Source organism: Rhamphochromis longiceps, linkage group LG19 (assembly GCF_057381845.1).
Source record: "Rhamphochromis longiceps isolate RC_006_pf linkage group LG19, R_longiceps_female_GT1.1, whole genome shotgun sequence".
NCBI classification, from domain to species: Eukaryota; Metazoa; Chordata; class Actinopteri; order Cichliformes; family Cichlidae; genus Rhamphochromis; species Rhamphochromis longiceps.
The window spans coordinates 5635022-5656311 of NC_140575.1; the positions used below are offsets into that span (position 1 = coordinate 5635022).

The window sequence follows — 21290 nt, forward strand, 5'->3', positions numbered from 1 at the left end:
TTTTGGCCTCTATGATTAGGTCCGCCATTTAAAGCAAGTGCTAAAGATTTTCTTTATATTTCATCCATCCTGACATTGGAGTTAATTGTCACATGTCGGATAGACAGCTGTAACCAAAGTCGTATACTACACCTCACCTGGGCAAAGTGGCATCTGTTAGTGCTTTGTAGAGCAATTTCAACAGGATTACCTGACAAATAATATGACCTGCTGTGAGGTACAGCATGTCCAAGAAGTTTGTACCTCACTGTTGATTATTAACCCTTTAAGACCTACCATAGAACCAAGTCTGCCAGAGCTTATATTATATTTTTACATGCTGTGCAGCCATTTTTGGGAGCATTTCAAGTTGATATACATCAATATAACCACTACAGCCCAAATTTTAATAATATGTATGCATTAAGTGCATAGTAATTACATAAATTGCAAAAAAGTGCAATAAACTACAAAAAAATTGAAAATCGTTTTTGTTTTTTTAACATATATTTCTAGTTAGAGAAATTTAAGAGGCTTATCCCTCAAAACTTTAAATACTAAAAAGTGGCACAAAATAGTTTCCCACCACAGGAAATTTATTTTAAGTGTCTTTATAGTTTTATTTTTGAAATACACCAATTTTCATATACTGCAGGAAAAACAAAAATAAATATTATAGTGCAAATTAGCAAAAAAAACAGCATATGCATCGAAACAAACTATTTCCAGCAGTGCAATATGAGTTCTAAGCATCCCAGAAACGACACAGAAAGTCATGAAGTCAAACATAACTTTTAAAAACACCAGTAGAGGCTCATGAGGCCACGATGGTAAAAAACTACATTTCCGCAAAATGACGTCACTTCCGGTTTCGGGCAGGTCATGGCGGACATGCGATAGTTCACGCTGATGGACGTAGGAAGTGTTATGAACAGCTGATCGGATCGGCAAAGCGTGTTTCTGGAATATTATGTTTTTGTTGCTATCACAGCAAATTCAAAAGTGTTAAATTTTTTGGTGTTAATAGTCTCCTTGCAAAAGTAGAGTTAATTTTACTCTAAGTAGAGTCACATTCTTTTAATGTAACTCTGAGGTGTAAAATGATAGTAGTTAAAATCGAGTGTTAAAAATGAGTGTTTCTCTGTCAAATCTGGAGGTGTTACAATGGAAATATTAACTCTTGACCTCTTAACTCTGAACTCCTAGAGGGGCTATGACACCAACAGAGTAAATTCACAGACTCCGCCCCCAGCACGGCTCCAATCGAAGCTGAAGTGAAGCCGTTTCAGAACATTTTGCTCTACATATTTGAGTTGTTTGCCATGCTTGGTAAGTCATTTTTTTCAAAGATTGTTTCAATTGTTATTAGCTTTTACTTCTGTGGCTCTTTGGAGTTGAGACAAAGCTGTGTGAAAGGCATTAGCCATGTTGCTCACTGATAGCATAATATTCTGTTTTAGCTAGCTGAAAGGTATTGTTTGCGGGCAAATACCACAGCCTTGAAAAAAAGCTTGCATGTGAATTTTCAGTCAAACTTTTGGTCAAATACACCTAAAACAATGTCTAGAATGTGAAATGTTGGTATAATGGTGCTACTTGAAGCCTGAAAACGATCGCCCAGAAAAAAATAAACGAGCAAACAGCAGTAGCAGACGTCCTGACTGGATTCTACGGTAGCATAGATCCCTCCAGAGTTTTGTGCACACGGTTTAGGTAAAAATGAAAAAGGTTGAGGTTTTACATTTAGTTCAGTATTACCTGTTGCCTGTGTCCTTGTCTTTTGGGAAAATACTTTACACAAGTAATGGCTCAAAGAGGATTCCTTTTTTTTTTTTTTTTTTAACTGTGCTGCAATTGTTTACTGGATTATTTGTGCCATTAATTACTGTCAACTAATTTTTATTCGATCTCCGCACAGGATATGCTTGTGAAGATGGAATATGGGGGAGAGCAGAAGTGCGTTGAAGTTCCACAAAGGGATGAATGAAGGACATGCATATTGTATTGAAGCAATAAGTGATGAGAATGCTGTTATTTGCATTTACCATGTCAGACCTTTTGATAAACAAAATTCTAATGAAAGTGAGAACATGTATACTGTTACATCTTTCAGAAAATGTTTTGAAATTGTGGTGCACAGTTCAGAATAAATGTTTTTCAAAAACCATTGCATCTTTTTAGTAAATGTTTATTTCCAAAAGAAATTTCTAGAAGTTCAGAACAGTAAAATTCCCGCTTTTTAGAATGAATTAGAAGATAACTCTTACATAGTTAAACTAAAATACTCTTTGAGAGTTAATATATAAACTCTTAACACCAAGTGTTAAATTATCAACTCCAGACAGATTTGGTGTTTAACACTAAATCAGAGTTAACGTACCAACTCTCCAAAAAGAGTTAAATTAACACTCTCTGGTGTGGACCCATATAGACACTTTAATAGTGTTGAAATCAAATCCGACAGTGTTAATTTGGACATGCTGGATTTGCTGTGTACAAGTGCTTTTCATGCAGTTTTTGCAAAGCTATATGTGGAAGGACACTGTGACATAGGACAAGCTGATGTCATAAGATGTAAGTACAACTCCTCCGGTTTCATATGAAAAAAAAATTATTGCACTAGCTCACGTGGTTGCAGAGCTGCCAGGATTTAAAAATAGTTACGCAAAATGGAGCGTGTCCGCTCCGACCGGCTTTAAAGGGTTAAAACTTGTATATTTTTCTTTGTTCATTGTTTAGCAGTAATGAGCAATGTCCCTGTATAAATCCTTTGCAGAACAACTTTGCTCGCACGAGTAGTTGATTACCACTCTGTCATCCAAAGATTAGAGAATGAAGTTGTGGTTACAAATAACCAACCTGTTTATGGAACATGTTGAATATTTTAGGTAATGTTCACAAGCAATGCTACTACAAACTGGGAACTTCTCTGTGTTGGTGTTCCTAAAAAGATTAGACTACTTTAATAGAAAGACAAAAAACACAACTTCTCTTAAAGATGCAAGCTTAATATTGTGTCGTTAATATCACTAATCATTAACCTCAGAACATCGATTTTTTTTTCAGTACATACACTTATATATATACATACATATACACATACATACAAGAATTTAGTTACTCTGTTACTCAGTTGTATTCTTATATACTCTTTTCCCTCTTTCATCTTCATAGTTCCTTTAACAGAAAGCCTTCAGACATTCATCTTCACCATCTTGTGTTTACTCAGGTGGGCTACCTGGTGTTAGCTTTCACCTTCACAATGCTACTGCTTAGAGAGATTTTAAAGTGATAGGGAAAAAAGTGAGTCTGGTTTCTGCAGTCAGATCAAACACATATAATAACTGTAACTGTAATAACCACTTACTGTAAATGAAACAGTTTCATTGCTTATGCAAAGGAAAGTGTTCTGGTTTCGGTTAAAATACAACATTTTACAACATTAAATACACAGTAGAAAGCTCTATTATCTAGTTTACCAGTTAGTGACACTGTACTAGCGCACATTTCATGCACTATTCTCACAGCAGCTGGAGATGACTTAACTTTAAAATATGACATTTTATCACTTTCTAGAAATGTGTCTTGAACACTAAATAAATGATAATGGTTTGACGTGCAGACTCTGGGACCAACCCTAAATACCCTCTACTGGTCATACATTTTTTTTCTAACCAAATCAGGCATCTGTGTTGCAGCTGACTACAAAAGACATGACCCCCTTTTCCAGGACTGTAGCGTACGTGTGCAGGAGTTAAAATAAATGTGCACACTCACAGATTGTACAATTGTAACCACTGCTCTGTGCAGGCTGTCAGAGAGCAGCAGCTGGGTTTTCTCTTGGTTCCTGTCGTTTTCTGGCTGTTTGGATCTAAACAGGGCTGGCTGTGTGCTCAGGTTACAGCCTTTGTTCCTGCAGCAGAGTTCAGATATCTGACAATCCTCCTCCTTCCTTTCTGCTAACCAGCCATTAGCTGATTGGAGGGCGTCAGTGTGTAATAATATTCCAGCAAGTCGTCGTCAGCGCTGGAGATACTGGTGTTGGTGTGGTGGGTATGGTGTGGTGGGGAGAAGGGGGTCCAGCTATCCCTCCATCCATCCAAATCAGCATTAATCAACACTGCTTGGTTCATTCTTCTTCATATCAAATCAGACAAATGATTACTGGCATTCAGGCGACGAGGGCCGTCAGCGGCGAGGGGCAGCACCGCAATCAGCCCGCCGCTCGCTTCCTGGAGATCCTGCTGTAAAATCACTGTGTTTTTCTTTTCTTAACTAATCGTTTAATAAAAGTGACGAAGACTGACAGACGGGGAATAAAGGCAATGCATGCTTCTGAGGGAATACACGCCTTAAATCTGCACATCGCAAACCCGAAGCTGAGAGTATTTAGATCGGCAAAGATCAGCCCAACCTGAAAATACTCATTCTGTTTTTGCCCCTTTTCTTTTCTTTTTCTTTTCTTTTTTTTAAATCTCATCTTCTTTTAATCAAGCTCTGTTTCAGAAGGGATAATTTCATTTCCAATGTAGTGTAAATACTGCAGACGACACCACAGAAGAAGAAAGCGAATCACAGGTATATTTGTGCTGAGTATGTTTTGTGGCAGCATATTTTTGATTTGTGCACTTTTTTCATATTAAAGGCAAAAACAAGCAGATTTGAACCTGCCAATACAAAGATAGAACAGACACACATTCATACACTTTATAAACCACGACCTTAATCTTAACCTGAGATAAGTGAGAGCCAGATTAAATATCAATCTCCTGGAGTCAAACCGAGAACCAAAACATTCAGTTTCGAAACAACATGTTCACTTTTCAGCAACAGTAATGTTTTTTCAGAACCCACCTTACATTTTTATACACTAAAAAACTGATAAATTAAGAGCTTGGAATGTTGAAACCCTGTAAGGTACCTCCATTCTACCCTTTACTGGGATTACTTATTTGAACTCTTCTGTTTTGTAACTTAATGGCCTTCTGGTGACAATAAAGCCGCTTTTACTTGCCACAGCAGGTATCTCCACATGTTTGATTTTACAGCAGGTCCTTCCTGACACAATCCCAAAAGAGCCTGCTCACTTTCCAAACAAATATGTTAACCACTACACCAGTGGAGGAATCTGAAGGTAGCAAAATGCATCTTTCTAGGAGTAAATATGGATTTGTTACTTGGGAATGGACTAGTACTTGTGTAACGTTATCATTTACCACTAATATCTACACCTACTGTATGACTAATGTAGAATCACCATTTAATATTTGTCAACTGTGTTGGCACACAGTTGTCCACACAGTCTGATAACCAGTAATTAGCCTTAGTTTGTACATTTATAAGGATTTTACCTGTACCTGAAACCTTGTTTCTGAGAGTGTGACTCCAAAGCGAGGACTATAAGTCTTCACTTTAACAAAACTATTTATACACGTACAGGGACATGTTCCTATAAGATTCATATTTTGTCTTTGCTGATGTCTGTTCCTCTTCGGTCTTAAACAGCATGGTGAAAAGAGATGGAATCAAGCACAAATATCCAAAAAAAGGATGAATCTGCTGCACTCTTAGGTACTGTATGTTGATTCATTTGCTGACCTTCATCCTCTTCTCAAATTTCAGATTCCCATAAACCTGCTGGTTGGATGGTTGGACGAAACCAGTGCTGGTTTTGTTGGTGTTTGTGACATTTTCTGCTCACATGGGTTCAGCCTGAGCCTCTCCATCAGCTGTGGGCGCCACGCTCTGCAGAGCGAAATAAACGCCTTCATTTTTTATTCAGGAAACAACTTTGATGAAATTTGCTTTACCCAGTGGTGCTTGAATCAAAGTGCAAATCAGGGACACCGAGAGCTGGCTGCAGGTCGGTGATGGAGATGATGGAAAAGACATCTGATCAAGAAAAATCAAAGTGTGGCTGCCTCACCTCTCAGGAGGGGGAGAATCAATTTATCCTGACTCCTGTAGCCTGATGATGATGATCTAAAAATACTTTTTTGGTGCAGAATAATCTGCATGTTTTGGCAGAAAGCCTCCATCAGTGTTACATGACAGACATGCAATTGATTTTAAATACCTTCTAAAAAATGGGCACTTCTTCTTGTCCGTCGTGTAGTTCTGTTCGTTGAGATTATTTCAGCAACTTTAACAACAAAATGAAAAATAAATTAAAACATTTATCTTGCCATTATTTTGACTCCCGTAGATACTGATTAATGATCTTTATTATTCACGAAGAAGACCAAGGAGGTAGAGGTGAGGTTACTGTTAAGGGTGGTCGTGATGGAGGAATATGAAATGGTAAGTTTTCATTTTAATTAGCAACTAGTCTTTTTGCTTTTTTTCAGTCTAACAAAAGTGTTTGAAAGGAGCCAGAAATGTGTCAGATGTTTTTTCTTATTGTCACTGACAGGCAATACTTGCAATACAGACACAGTGTTACTTTTGTTTGGCACAAAAAATCTAAAAAAAATTTTACAACATTTTTAACGTTAAGAAAATATATTATTCATCACTGTTTTTACACAGTTTTTCTGTTTTTTCTTTTTAAATTCCTTAGACTGTTTTCTCTATTTTAAGTAATTTACTGATTTTATGCAATTATTGTAATCACATAGCATAAGTATTTAACCTAGAAACGGATATCATTACAAATCCCTATCTTCTCATTTACTAAACTTACTGATCAGTTAAAAATAAATAATAATATAATAAATTATTTTAATAATTTACATGAAAAACTAATTTAATTACACTTCTTTATGTGTGCTTGCATGCTTCTGTTTTGCTGAATTATCAAACTCCATGAGCATGTCAGAATGATGGCAAAATGCATTAGCCAAAAGGTCAAAATTGATTATAAAGTAAAGTTGTACTTTATTTTTTATTTTTTAAAATAGGAAAAGTACAATGATGTTAAAATATGCCATTATTCTGTGAAACCTAACATATAAAACACATATTATTATTATTATTATTATTATTATTATTATTATTATTATTATTATTATTATTATTATTATTTTAGTTTGCTATCACTGAAAAAAATTAAAACAAGCAAATGTTGACAAACTGGTTCCAAAGAATGTCATAAAAAATAAAACAAATAAAAAAATAAACTATGAAATCTCACTTGCTGGTTGGCCCACAGGTGCCGAGGGAAAGAAATGGTAGTGATGGATAGACAAACACAACTGAGAATAAAAATCAAGTGCTGTTTTAGTTCTAGTTAAGCGTAGTTAGTTTCTTTTGTGCTACAGCAACCTCACTCCTTGTCGAAGCAGTCACCTGCTATCAATAAGCAGATACAAAGTATATTAAACAATTTAAAATCACATTGTTCCAGGAAACCAATGTTTTTGTCAGAAACTTGCTGTGGATAATGTGGATCCACATGGTAATTTCACATTTGTACAATTGTTTGGATGTCAGAACAACATCCAAACAAGTGGGTTTAGCCTACATACTAAAATTAATTTACATTAATTAATTTACATGTACAAAAACTGTACATGTAGTGTATGCATTTTATTGATCCATTTCCTTCCAGAGATACCTTACAAATGTAGGCCAAAATGGATATCTGCTACATCTGCTCTGTGACCACTTTATTGTGATGCATATAATAACTAACTAAATATATTGTACCTACTACCTACCCTACTTTAGTGTTTTAAAGACTTTTTAAAGAGATCTGCAAGGAATGATTAAACATTTCAAATTTCAAATCCATCATGAATGTAATATTTTTTCCCCACTTTTGGGGAAAAACAAGTTTAAGTTCCCTTTAAAATGAATCTTTGTATCTTAATCTAAATATATGAATTTTAGTCACTCGTGTTGGTAATTTCTTAACCAGAAGAATCAGTTCATTAGCCTCATATTTCTCCCCATGTCATTCTGAGAGCAGTCGAAAAGGCTAGTATTAGGTCCTGTTTGAATTATATCTGTGAATACACAAATACATTTTGCCAGATTAATTTGATGTTGCAAAAAGTAAAAATAAAATATAATTATTGTCAGTGAACTTCTGAACTTTTTAAACAGTGAAAACATCATGTTTATTGATGTTACTTTGACTTGTTCCACTGAATTTCAAAGGACCCCAGGGAACATTCCATCTAGCACTTCCCTGTAATATTAAGACCATCTGAATGGGCATTTAGTTACAGTAACTAATGGTGAGAGGGTTTAGGCTCAAGATGTGAGAGCCACTTTCATATTAAAGTTGCTTTAATTTGATTTGTTTTAATTCCAGTGAACTTAATGTTTTGGTAGCTCTCGTGACTTTAATAGCAACGCCATAAACGACACTGGGACAGCTCTGTCTTATCGTGGCGACTCCCTTTATTGCCAAACTGCAACATACAATACACACGGCACAACCACCAGAGGGTGCTGCATGAACCCTTGAGTTAGTCCTTACCATAACATCCCCCTTTCTGAGTACATTATAACCATAATGTTTCCTGTGCTAATCCACATTTATGTCAACACTACATTCACTGCAACTTAACTTGTAGCTGAATATTTCAATGCTGTTACGTTAACTTTTATTCTGTAACGGACATTTATTGTTTCCACTTTATAACAATTATTTTATTTAACTGTGTGAACTTATCCAACTATGAAGGTGGGGTAGACTTCCCAATCCTTCCGCTGAGTGAGGGGATTATTCTGCCCCTGGCTGGTCACTCAGGTGCTCGAGAGTACCTACTACCTACTTCAAAGTCTTTAAGGTACCTCGGTGGGTTTCTGTCTCTGGTGGGATATCTTTTCTCAGTAATCCGGTCATTCGGTGGTGTAAGACACTGCTGTGCCTGGTTCGAAACCGGGCTGCTGCTGTCTTCTGGTATGACAGGGATCTGCTGTTCTGTCGGTTCCGTCTTGGTCTCTTTTAGTGTGATGAGATGGCTCCTGTTTCGACGTAGAAGTCCTCTCGGGGTCTCAACAAGGTAAGAACGCGGCGTCTCTGCTCTGCCTGATATAGTTCCATTTGTTTTCATGTCTGTTATCCAGACTTGATCTCCTGGGTGTAGTCCTGTGAGGTCTTGTGCTCTGTGTCTGTTGTTGAACCATTTCCACTGTTTTTCTCTCTCCTTCCCTTCTCTCTCTCTCAGTTTAGTGATGTTTGTCCAGCCTGGGTTGAGGCAGGATGGAAGTATGGGAACTGTGGTACGAAGTTTCCTCCCCATCAGAAGCTCTGCAGGGCTATGTCCATTGGCAAGTGGTGTGGCGCGATATGCCATGAGAGCAAGATATGGGTCTCCTTCTTTCTGTAGAAGGCTCTTTACTGTTCTCACTGCTCTTTCAGCCTCACCATTGCTCTGAGGGAATCTCGGGCTGGAAGTGGTGTGGGCAAAGCCCCACCCTGAAGCAAACTTTTGGAAATGTTCTGAGGAGAATTGTGGACCGTTATCCGACCTTAACTCTGTTGGAATGCCGTGGCGTGCGAATATGGACTTTAAGTGGTCAATCACTGCTGCTGATGTGGTAGAGGACAGCTTAGCTATTTCTATGTATCGTGAGAAATAGTCCACTGCAACCAAATACTGGCTGTTACTCCACTCAAAAAGATCAGCACCAACTAACTCCCACGGCCGTGTAGGAAACTCAGTTGGCATGAGTGTTTCTCTGGGTTGCTGTCTCACCTTTGCACACGTCTCACATTCTGCTACCAGCTGTTGTAGTTGAGAGCTCAGTCCTGGCCACCATACCGACTGCTTGGCTCGTTCCCTGGACTTTACAATGCCCTGGTGACCTGTGTGCAGTCGTGTCAAAACATCTTTTTGTAATATTTTTGGGATAACTATACGCATACCTTTTAGGAGAAGTTCATCTTCAACAGTCAGGTCCCCTGCATGCTGGTGGTATGGGAAACATGGACCTGGTATTTTGAGTTTGTCCGGCCAGCCATTCTTGCAGTAGAGTTTGATTTGTTTTAGTGTTTCGTCTTTGTCTTGCTGCTCTCTTATTTGTTGTAGTCTCTCCTCTGTTGCAGGAAGACCTGAAATCACCTGATGTGCATACAGGTTCATTTCGTCTCTTAATGTCTCGTCACAAACAGTTTTTTCTGGTGCTCTGGACAGCACGTCTGCAGTTGCGATGTGTTTGCCTGGGACATGTGAGATGGTGAAAGAGTACCGCATTAATCTCATTCTCAGTCTTTGTACTCGTGGTGGCAGTTCGTCTAAGTTCTTGGAGCCCAAAAGTGGTACTAAAGGCTTGTGATCTGTCTCAACATGGAACTCAATGCCTATAAGAAAATCAGAGAATCGCTCACATGCCCAGGTTATGGCTAACGCTTCCTTCTCTATTTGAGCGTACCTCTGTTCCGTGGGGGTTAATGCTCTTGAAGCGAAGGCCACTGGTTTGGTTGCGTCATCCTCTTGTTTCTGAAGTAGCACCGCTCCTAGTCCATAGGAGGATGCATCAGCTGATACTGTTGTTTGTGCTTTGGGGTTGTAGAGTGCCAAGTTCGGTGGTTTACTCAGTTCTGCCTTAATGTTGTCAAATGCTGTTTGTTGAGCCTCACTCCAACACCACATGTTTTTGGTACTGAGTAGTTCTCTCAACGGCTGTGTTTTCTCTGCTAAGTGGGGAAGGTACTTGCCTAGATGATTAACCATTCCTAGGAATCGTCTCACTCCACCCACATCCGTGGGCGCTTCCATGTTGCTGACTGCTTTCACTTTCTCCGGGTCTGCTTTGACTCCTGCAGCATCGATGATCTGTCCGAGGAACTTGATTGAGGTCTTTGCAAACTCACACTTCTCACTTTTCAATGTCACCCCAGCTTTTGTGAGCCGTTCCAGGACTGCGATCAGTCTCTTGTCGTGCTGGATTTGTGTGTCAGCATAAACCAGAATGTCATCCATCTGGCAGACGACTCCTTCCAGCCCCTCTAAAAGCTGAGACATTCGTTTTTGGAAGTGTTCGGGGGCCGAAGATATGCCAAAACAAAGTCTATTAAAACAGAACCTTCCGAATGGCGTGATGAAGGTTGTGAGAAGAGCTGACTGTTTGGACAAAGGTATTTGCCAAAACCCTGAGTTAGCGTCGAGTTTTGAGAACAACTTTGCGCCCTCTAGCTGTCCTAGGGTGTGCTCAACTGATGGCAACATGTGTCTTTCTCTTTTCACAGAATTATTTAGTTTGGTCAAGTCCACGCACACACGCACTTCATCTCTGTTTGGTTTAGGTACTGGAACCATTCCTGCACACCAGTCGGTAGGCTGCTCTACTCTGGAGATTACACCTAACTCTTCCATCCGAGCAAGCTCTCTTTTGACTTTGGGTAACAGGGGAAGCGGGACTCTTCTTGGAGTTGACAGGGCAAACGGTTTGGCGTCTACTTTAAGCTCAATTTTGTATTCCCCCGCCATCCGGCCTAACCCACTGAATAGTGTTGGAAACTGCTGCTTCACTGTTTCTACTGAAGTGAGTGACACAGTTTCTATTCTAGCCACTAACCCGAGTGCTACGCTCGCTATGCGGCTTAGTAATCCTTGTGTCAGGTCTGCTACTACATACACAGGCTGTACTGTAGCTTTGCTTGGAGTGCTCAAGTTAGCAGTAAATTTCCCTCTAACTGTTAATGGAGACATTCCCACCCCATATAGTTTCAGATCTGTGGGTTGCAGCTGCGGTTTTTGTGCTAGAGTGTTGTACTCTTTTTCAGGCAAGACGGTTACGTCCGCTCCTGTATCAATTTTTAGCCAGCAGTCTGCATTGTTAACTTTTACTTTAGTCAACCACGCATCCTCTGTTCTATCTGAGGCTACCGTTCCCAGAAATGCTATTTCTCTTTCTTCTCTGTTACCACCCGCTGCACGTATTTCTCCCACTGCCCCAGACCTACATACTCTTGCGTAGTGACCTTTCTTTTTGCACTGATTGCAGAGTACCTCTCTGGCTGGGCACTGGTGTTTGCTGTGAAAGGGTGTCTTTCCACATCGGTTGCATTGGCTTTTCACATTCCTCTCCGTGGTTTGTGGTACAGTCTTTCGTGGTTTGAAGTGTTTCGTTTTTGCTTTAACGATGTCCACGTTGCAAAGATTCTCCTGCTTGAAGTTGTTTTTAAGAAGATCCTGTTGTTTCTTAACAAGTTCACTTTGGCGAATCCGTATCACTGCTTTTTCTAATGTGAGCTCCGCATCCATTTGTAGTTGCTCCGAGAGTCTCTTGTCTCTTATTCCGACAACGAGTCTGTCTCTTATCATTTCACTGTGCAGCGCCCCGTAGCCACAATGCTCAGCCAAGGCATATAGGGATGTAATAAACCCGTCTGCAGTCTCTCCTGCTTCTTGCTGCCTTTGGTTGAACTTTGCACGTTCAAAGATAACATTTCTTCTGACTACAAAGTGTGCCTCGAGTTTGTCTTTGAGAGTGTGGTACTCACTCGCCTCCTCTTCGGTCAGGTTCAACGAGGTGATCACGTCTTCAGCTTCATCGCCCATTGTATATATCAGAGTGTTAACCTGGTTTTCGTCTGATTGTAGCTCGAGTCCGGATGCTATCCTGAACCTGTCGAAGCGTCGGATCCATTTCGGCCACTCTTCCGGCTTTGAAAAATCAAACTTCGACGGCGGTGATACTTGAAAGGCTGCTGGTGCGGCCGCCATGTTGCTAGTCGCGAGATGCTAGTTAGCGCTTCTTGCTAATTTGTTAGCTTAGCTCTTACTGTGGCTGTTATTGCAACCTTGCAGGGCGAGTTCTCTCCGGTGAGGAAGTTTCCGTGTTCCGTTATGTTCTTCTTCTCTCCCGAGCACTTCTGACACCATGTTTTGGTAGCTCTCGTGACTTTAATAGCAACGCCATAAACGACACTGGGACAGCTCTGTCTTATCGTGGCGACTCCCTTTATTGCCAAACTGCAACATACAATACACACGGCACAACCACCAGAGGGTGCTGCATGAACCCTTGAGTTAGTCCTTACCATAACACTTAACATAAAACGTTTTCTACAGTTAGTATTTTTAGAAATGGAGAAAGTCAAATCACCTCATCAGCATAGCATGTTTACTGTTTAGACCAAAGCAGTCCAGTGTGAGGACGAGTGGAGGCCCAGTCTGAACCTGCCTCAGTCAGCTCCAATCAGCTGCTGCCTGATGGTTGTCAAAGCAGCTGGCAGTAAAGCTGCCTTGGCTTACTACACTGACCAATCAGCTGCTGCTCCCACCACTGACATGTGACAGCGCTTATAGCTCCACCTGCTGCAACCAGAGGCCTATCTAAGTGTCACAAGACTGTTTAATCTGACCAAGAGGGAAAAAAAGAGAGAGAGAGAGAAAGACTGGAAAGAAGCAGACAGCATGAGACGGGAAAAGGAATGTTTCATGTGAATAGGGCGGAGAAAAAGTAGAGGTCAGGTCTAGTCCCAGAGTTCTGTTTTCATTTTGTTTACATTTCCTTCCTTCCCCCTTCCCTGGTCCAAAGATGTTCTTACCTTACAGAAGAAGCTAGTGAATCTTAATAATTCTAAATTACTGTCTCAACTCACTATTGGCTGTCTGCAGACCTCCATATAAGAAAACACAATTGTCTTGAGATGTTGTAAAAAACTGGTGAAGCTGACTGAGAAGCCTGCATCACTAAACCACAAAAGTAGAACCAAATCCAAGAAACTGAAACAATTGCTCAAGGTGTTCAAAGAGGAAGCTTAAAAGCCTTTAGAAAACTGTTTCCCCAGGAGTGAAAATGGTTTAAAAGAAATAAATACAGCAAAAAACTGAGGCTCAAGCTGAACAAAACAAGCTTCAAGCTCATGGTCAAGGTCAAGGTTCAGTTTCTGTTTGTCTGTACAGGCATCCCAGCAGACTCTTGGGGAGAAGGGGGTACACCCTAGACGAGTCACCAGTACATCACAGGCTTAACACAGAGAGACAGAAAATCCTTCAGACTCAGATAACTGAGATTCACCAACTAATGCAGTACTCATGCCTCTGGACTGTGGGAGTACCCACATGAAAATTCCACACAGAAAGACTGCAGCTGACCAAAAGGTTCAAACTCAGAGCAATAGTTTAAACAACTGCACCACCATGCTACACCTCATTTGGCACTAAATGACAAAAAAAATATACTACTACTAATACTATTACTAATAATGTGAATACTAATACTCAAATGTGGCTGGAACACTACTATATTTAGCTTTAGACTTTTATTGGTTCTTTTGTACCAAATACAGAAAATGTGTGTGTGTTTTCTTTAAGCTACTGGCTGACTTCTCAGTCATCCAGGTCATCGTAGTCTAAGGAGCTTGGAAAGAAAAGTGTCTGGACTTCTTTAGGTTGCTTGAAGACGTTTCACCTCTCCTCTGAGAAGCTTCTTCAGTTCTAAGGTCAAATGGTGGAGAGTCCCAGATTTAAACCCTGTGGGAGTGTCCCCCCAAAGAGGGACAAAGGACCCCCTGATGATCCTCTACCTAATCACATGAGCCAAGGTGTGAAAGTGGGTGTGGGTCACAATCAGCCAGGGTTTCGGGTGAGCTCATTGTGCAACCTAGCCCCACCCTATCATGTGATTTCCTGAGGTCAGATGTCGTTAAGGCGTCTGGGAAGAGATCTCAAAACTGGATTATAGATGGCAGACAGTTGGTGTCGTAAACCACCGCCTCTGTTCAAAGATGGTCGCTCACAGTGGACGTAAATGGCTTTTTTCACTCCTCTTTCAAACCATCTGTCTTCTGTGTCCAAAATGTGAGCGTTGGTGTCCTCGAAAGAGTGACTTTTGTCCTTTAGATGCAGATGAACAGCTGAGTCTTGTCCCATGGAGGTGGCTCTTCTATGTTGTGCCATTCGCTTGTGAAGTGGCTGTTTGGTCTCTCCGATGTAGAGGTCTGGGCATTCCTCGCTACACTGTACAGCATACACCACATTGTTAAATTTGTGTTTTTGAGCTTTGTCCTTTGGGTGAACCAGTTTTTGTCTGAGTGTGTTGCTGGGTCGGAAATGCACTGGGATGTCATGCTTGGAGAAAACTCTCCTGAGTTTTTCTGATAAACTGGCTACATAGGGGATGACAATGTTGTTGCGTCTGTCCTTCTTATCCTCCCTCGCTGGTGTCTGATCTTCTTTTCTGTGCCTCTTTGCTGACTTTAGTAACGCCCAATTAGGATAACCGCATGTTTCAAGTGCTTCCTTTACATGTGTGTGTTCCTTCTTTTTCCCTTCAAGCTTAGAGGGAACATGTTCTGCCCGGTGGTGTAGGGTCCTGATTACTCCAAGTTTGTGTTCCAGAGGGTGATGGGAGTCTAAGAGGAGGTACTGGTCCGTGTGTGTGGGCTTCCGGTAAACTTCAATGTTGAGGTTGCCGTTCTCTTCAATGTGCACAGCGCAGTCCAGGAAAGGAAAACAGTTACAGTATCCTTTGTGTCTTCCCTGGTGAACTTGATGTTTTTATCCACGGCCTTAATGTGCGCAGTGAAGGATTCCACTTCTGTGTTTTGATTTTGATCCAGGTGTCATCTACATATTTGTACCAGTGGCTGGGTACTCTCCCTTTAAAAGAGCCAAGAGCCCTTCTTTCCACTTCTTCCACTTTCCTCTGTCAGTGCGCCCCAGGGCAGCTGTGGCTACAATGTAGCTTGCTATCGCCAGTGTGTGAATGTGTGTGTGAATGGGTGGATGACTGAATGTAGTGTAAAGCGCTTTGGGGCCCTATGGACTAGAAAAGCGCTATACAAATGCAGGCCATTTACAAATGCAGGCCATTCCATGTAAAGATTGGCTACAATAGGTGACACGGGGGAGCCCATGGCACAGCCATGTTTTTGTCTGTAGAAACCCTCGTTGTATTTGAAATATGTAGTGGTGAGGCAGAGATCTAACAGTGTGCAAATCTGATCGGGTGTGAAGTTGGTCCTGTCTTTCAAGGAGCTGTCTTCTTGTAGTCGTTTTCTGACAGTCTCCACTGCCTCTGTGGTGGGTATGCAAGTGAAGAGAGAGACTACATCAAAGGACACCATGGTTTCATCTGAATCCAGGGTAAGTTTCTGGGCCTTGTTGGTGAAGTCGGTGGAGTTCTTGATGTGATGTGGGGTGTTCCCCACAAGTGGTGCAAGGATGGTAGCAAGGTGTTTCGAAATGTTGTAGGTAGCTGAGTTTATGCTACTGACAATGGGTCTGAGTGGAACACCTTCTTTGTGGATCTTAGGAAGTCCGTAAATGCAGGGTATGGTATCCCCTGGGTAAAGGCGATGATATGTAAGGCGGTCAGTGATTTTTTCCTTTTCAAGGTCTTGAAGGCAAACTATAACTTTCTTTTTGTAGCTGCTTGTGGGGTCTCGCTTTAAGGCTTCGTAGGTATTGTTGTCACTGAGGAGAGTAGTGATCTTTGTGTGGTAATCCGTAGTGTTTAGGACCACGGTGCACCTTCCCTTGTCAGCTGGTAATATAGGGATGTTATGGTCTTTGCTCAGGGAAGCAATTTGCTTTGACCTCAGGAAATCATGATAGGGTGGGGCTAGGTTGCACAATGAGCTCACCCGAAACCCTGGCTGATTGTGACCCACACCCGTTTTCACACCTTGGCTCATGTGATTAGGTAGAGGATCATCAGGGGGTCCTTTTGTCCCTCTTTGGGGGGATACTCCCGTGGGTTTAAATCTGGGACTCTCCACCAATTGACCCTAGAACTGAAGAAGCTTCTCGGAGGAGAGGTGAAACATCTTCAAGCAACCTAAAGAAGTCCAGATGCTTTTCTTTCCAAGCTCCTGTAAAACGCATTGCCAACTTCACATTTAATTGTTTTCAGAATGACTGATACTCCGTAGTACATACAAATGGTAACAAATAAATGTATACTATTGCTACTGGGATTTAGAAAATATTGATGGCAGCAGATTCTTGGTGTAATTACATTCTTATTTCCACCAAACACATTCTAATTGAGTGAGAATAGGAGGCTGGTGGAGTTTTAATGACTTGTTTTTCTTCAGACACTTTTCAAAGTCTAAATTTGCTGCTGAAATTACTTTTTCTAACATAACTTTCAATTAAACCGAGAAACACTGAAACACCCTGACATCAGCCTTGATTCCAGCTCCCCCAGAGATCATTGTCTCATCAGCTTGTCCCTAAAATAGAACAAAAACTTGAAAAACATCTCGACAACACATTTTCACTGAACTCCGTGCATATGCATTTAAATTATTCTAAGAGGGAATAGATTTGGCACTTTAAACCTCTGTGTTTTTATTTTTTTACTGTTGCAATGGTACAACAGTGTGTTTTTCTAATTACAACTGCAGGAACCAAACTAAATAAAAACAGATATATTGGCTACGTGTAACAATATTGACACATTATATGCCCTTACTTTGTTTGTTCTGCATCTGTTTGCTTTGTTCAGACTTTAGAATTTGTTCAGATTTTACCCTGCTGTCACATGGCTGTAAAGTTTACTGTTATTTGTAATGTGAAAACAAAAACAAAGCACCACAATATAGCATACACAATGTGCAGTTTCCTGAGTGAAGTATCGGCATGGAAGGCACAAGAAGCTGGTCACATTCTCTAAGAACTAAGACAATGGGCTTTTGTGTGTCCTTTTTTATCTCCTGCAGTAAAGGATACACTAAACCATTATATATAATATTTAAAAGAATATAAAAGTGGTCCATCTTATGCCATAAATTGATTAAAAAAACAACAAACAAAGAAAAACATGTTATAAACATTCATCAAATTCAAAACATTATGACTATTCTTGCCAGGAAGTTGTTGCCATGTGTAAAGCACATCGTAATGTGGTTTTAATTTTGAGGACTATGAACTTACATTTATATCAGATCTACTCACACTTCAGTGATGGAGCAGTGATGTTAATAAAATGATTATCTTTTTTTTTGCCACCTTTCTTCCTGGGCTTTTGATGCAACACATCTGATGCTTTTCGCCTAGTTTATGTTTTACCTTTATATTATATATATATATGTATATATATATATATATATATATATATATATATATATATATATATATATATATATATATATATATATATATATATAATATAAAGGTAAAACATATATATATATATATATATATATATATATATGCATTCCTGAGTGAAGTATCGGCATTGTATTTCTGTTGGGAAAATAATAATTTGATCCCCTGCTGAGATTCTAAGTTTTCTAAATTACAAAGAAATGATGAAATGAAATGAAAATTTTGCAAATTTTTATTGTAGTTTTAATGAAGTTGACAAAAAAAACCCAATAAAAATACATTTAATTTCCAATGCGTCTTTTAGGACACTCAAGGACATTTACAAGTCATTAAATACCAAAACTGCTGTATTCCTAAAATAAATAACAGTTTGAAAAATTGTACAATTAAAAACATGTGCTTTATGAACAGCTTTAAAGATAGGGAGAGTCCCAAAGTTAAGTGTTCAGCTCAGGTTTTAGGCTGCAAGCTCTAAAACCTATGAGACAGAGAAGGAGAATCTCTGGGTATGGGAAGATTAAAGGGATACGGAAGTCTGAGACTACGGAGAGACTCTCGGTTGGCAGTTCTCTCAGATCACATCCTCATCTCCATTTTCTGATTATCTCTGCAAAGGTCACATCTAGAAGTTTCACCCTCTCCTAAATTATTATTATTTTTTTACACAAGCTCCCTAAGAAGTACATGCGTGCCTTAAACAATGTCCATATTTTACTCCTTTTCTATCCAAATAATAAATACATTCCATCTGTATAATGAATAAATCTATACATACAATTTTGCACAAGTGAAACAAAAATCAACACAAAGGTGATATTGCTCTATGGAGAACGTGTTGACTTTTCCTCATCATCGTCTTAGCTGAGATTCTTGACCACTGTTCAATGTCAATTTTCTTCAGCAGGAAGATGCTTGAAGGTTTTCTTTCAAAGCCTCTAATCACATGTCATGGATTCATATAGTGGCTTGCAAAAGTATTCGGCCCCCTTGAACTTTTCCACATTTTGTCACATTACAGCCACAAACATGAATCAATTTTATTGGAATTCCATGTGAAAGACCAACACAAAGTGGTGTACACGTGAGAAGTGGAACGAAAATCATACATGATTCCAAACATTTTTTACAAATAAAAAACTGCAAAGTGGGGTGTGCGTAATTATTCAGCCCCCTTTGGTCTGAGTGCAGTCAGTTGCCCATAGACATTGGCTGATGAGTGCTAATGACTTAATAGAGTGCACCTGTGTGCAATCTAATGTAAATGGCCTGTATTTATATAGCGCTTTACTCGCCCCTAAGGACCCCAAAGCGCTTTACATATCCAGTCATCCACACATTCACACACTGGTGATGGCAAGCTACATTGTAGCCACAGCCACCCTGGGGCGCACTGACAGAGGCGAGGCTGCCGGACACTGGCGCCACCGGGCCCTCTGACCACCACCAGTAGGCAACGGGTGAAGTGTCTTGCCCAAGGACACAACGACCGAGACTGTCCAAGCCAGGGCTCGAACCGGCAACCTTCCGATTACAAGGCGAACTCCCAACTCTTGAGCCACGATCGCCCCTGTGTCAGTACAAATACAGCTGCTCTGTGTAGGCCTCAGAGGTTGTCTAAGAGAATATTGGGAGCAACAACACCATGAAGTCCAAAGAACACACCAGACAGGTCAGGGATAAAGTTAAAGAAATTTAAAGCAGGCTTAGGCTACAAAAAGATTTCCCAAGCCTTGAACATCCCACGGAGCACTGTTCAAGCGATCATTCAGAAATGGAAGGAGTATGGCACAACTGTAAACCTATCAAGACAAGGCCGTCCACCTAAACTCACAGGCCGAACAAGGAGAGCGCTGATCAGAAATGCAGCCAAGAGGCCTATGGTGACTCTGGACAAGCTGCAGAGATCTACAGCTCAGGTGGGGGAATCTACAGCTGCTGTCTTAGTCGTGCACTGCACAAAGTTGGCCTTTATGGAAGAGTGGCAAGAAGAAAGCCATTGTTAACAGAAAACCATAAGAAGTCCCGTTTGCAGTTTGCCACAAGCCATGTGGGGGACACAGCAAACATGTGGAAGAAGGTGCTCTGGTCAGATGAGACCAAAATGGAACTTTTTGGCCAAAATGCAAAATGCTATGTGTGGCGGAAAACTAACACTGCACATCACTCTGAACACACCATCCCCACTGTCAAATATGGGGGTGGAAGCATCATGCTCTGGGGGTGCTTCTCTTCAGCAGGGACAGGGAAGCTGCTCAGAGTTGATGGGAAGACGGATGGAGCCAAATACGGGGCGATCTTGGAAGAAAACCTCTTGGAGTCTGCAAAAGACTTGAGACTGGGGCGGAGGTTCACCTTCCAGCAGGACAACGACCCTAAACATAAAGCCAGGGCAACAATGGAATGGTTTAAAACAAAACATATCCATGTGTTAGAATGGCCCAGTCAAAGTCCAGATCTAAATCCAATCGAGAATCTGTGGCAAGATCTGAAAACTGCTGTTCACAAACGCAGTCCATCTAATCTGACTGAGCTGGAGCTGCTTTGCAAAGAAGAATGGGCAAGAGTTTCAGTCTCTAGATGTGCAAAGCTGGTAGAGACAGACCCTAAAAGACTGGCAGCTGGAATTGCAGTAAAAGGTGGTTCTACAAAGTATTGACTCAGGGGGCTGAATAATTACGCACACCCCACTTTGCAGTTATTTATTTGTAAAAAATGTTTGGAATCATGTATGATTTTCGTTCCACTTCGCACATGTACACCACTTTGTGTTGGTCTTTCACGTGGAATTCCAATAAAATTGATTCATGTTTGTGGCTGTAATGTGACAAAATGTGGAAAAGTTCAAGGGGACCAAATACTTTGCCACTGTATATGGTGTTTGACTGTGTTTTAATAGTCCCTCATTTCCTAGTGCATTTTTCATTTGTTATTATGTTAAGGAGTATTGTGGTGTTGAAAGGTTGATTTTCAGTTTTGCTTTTTGATAGATGATTTCATATCACCTTCAAGTACTTTTACGATATAGAACTGAGAGAATCAGAATCAGAATCAGAATCAGAATACTTTATTGATCCCTGGGGGAAATTATTTTTTGTTACAGTGCTCCATTTTAAACCAACATTAAGACAAGACAGACAATACACTAACTAAGAATAGTACAATATATACATATATATACATACATACATACATAAGTCACTCATAAATAAATAGTTGGAAATAAATAAATAGTTGAATCAATGCGTGATTTTTTTCAACATGAACATGTCCCAGCCAACAAAGTTGAAAAAGTAACATTTTAATGCCAGTGAAATCTGGTTGCAGTACAATGGCAAAAACTGGTGACACTCT

General features: G+C 40.3%; 1 long non-coding RNA gene across 1 annotated transcript; it reads left to right on the top strand.

The window, feature by feature from the left end:
* The first annotated feature begins 1213 nt into the window (after positions 1–1213).
* LOC146646067 (uncharacterized) lies at positions 1214–2151 on the top strand. Its single transcript, XR_014908768.1, has 2 exons — positions 1214–1308; positions 1898–2151. It is a non-coding gene; the product is annotated as an uncharacterized LOC146646067 (long non-coding RNA).
* The last annotated feature ends 19139 nt before the right edge of the window (positions 2152–21290 follow it).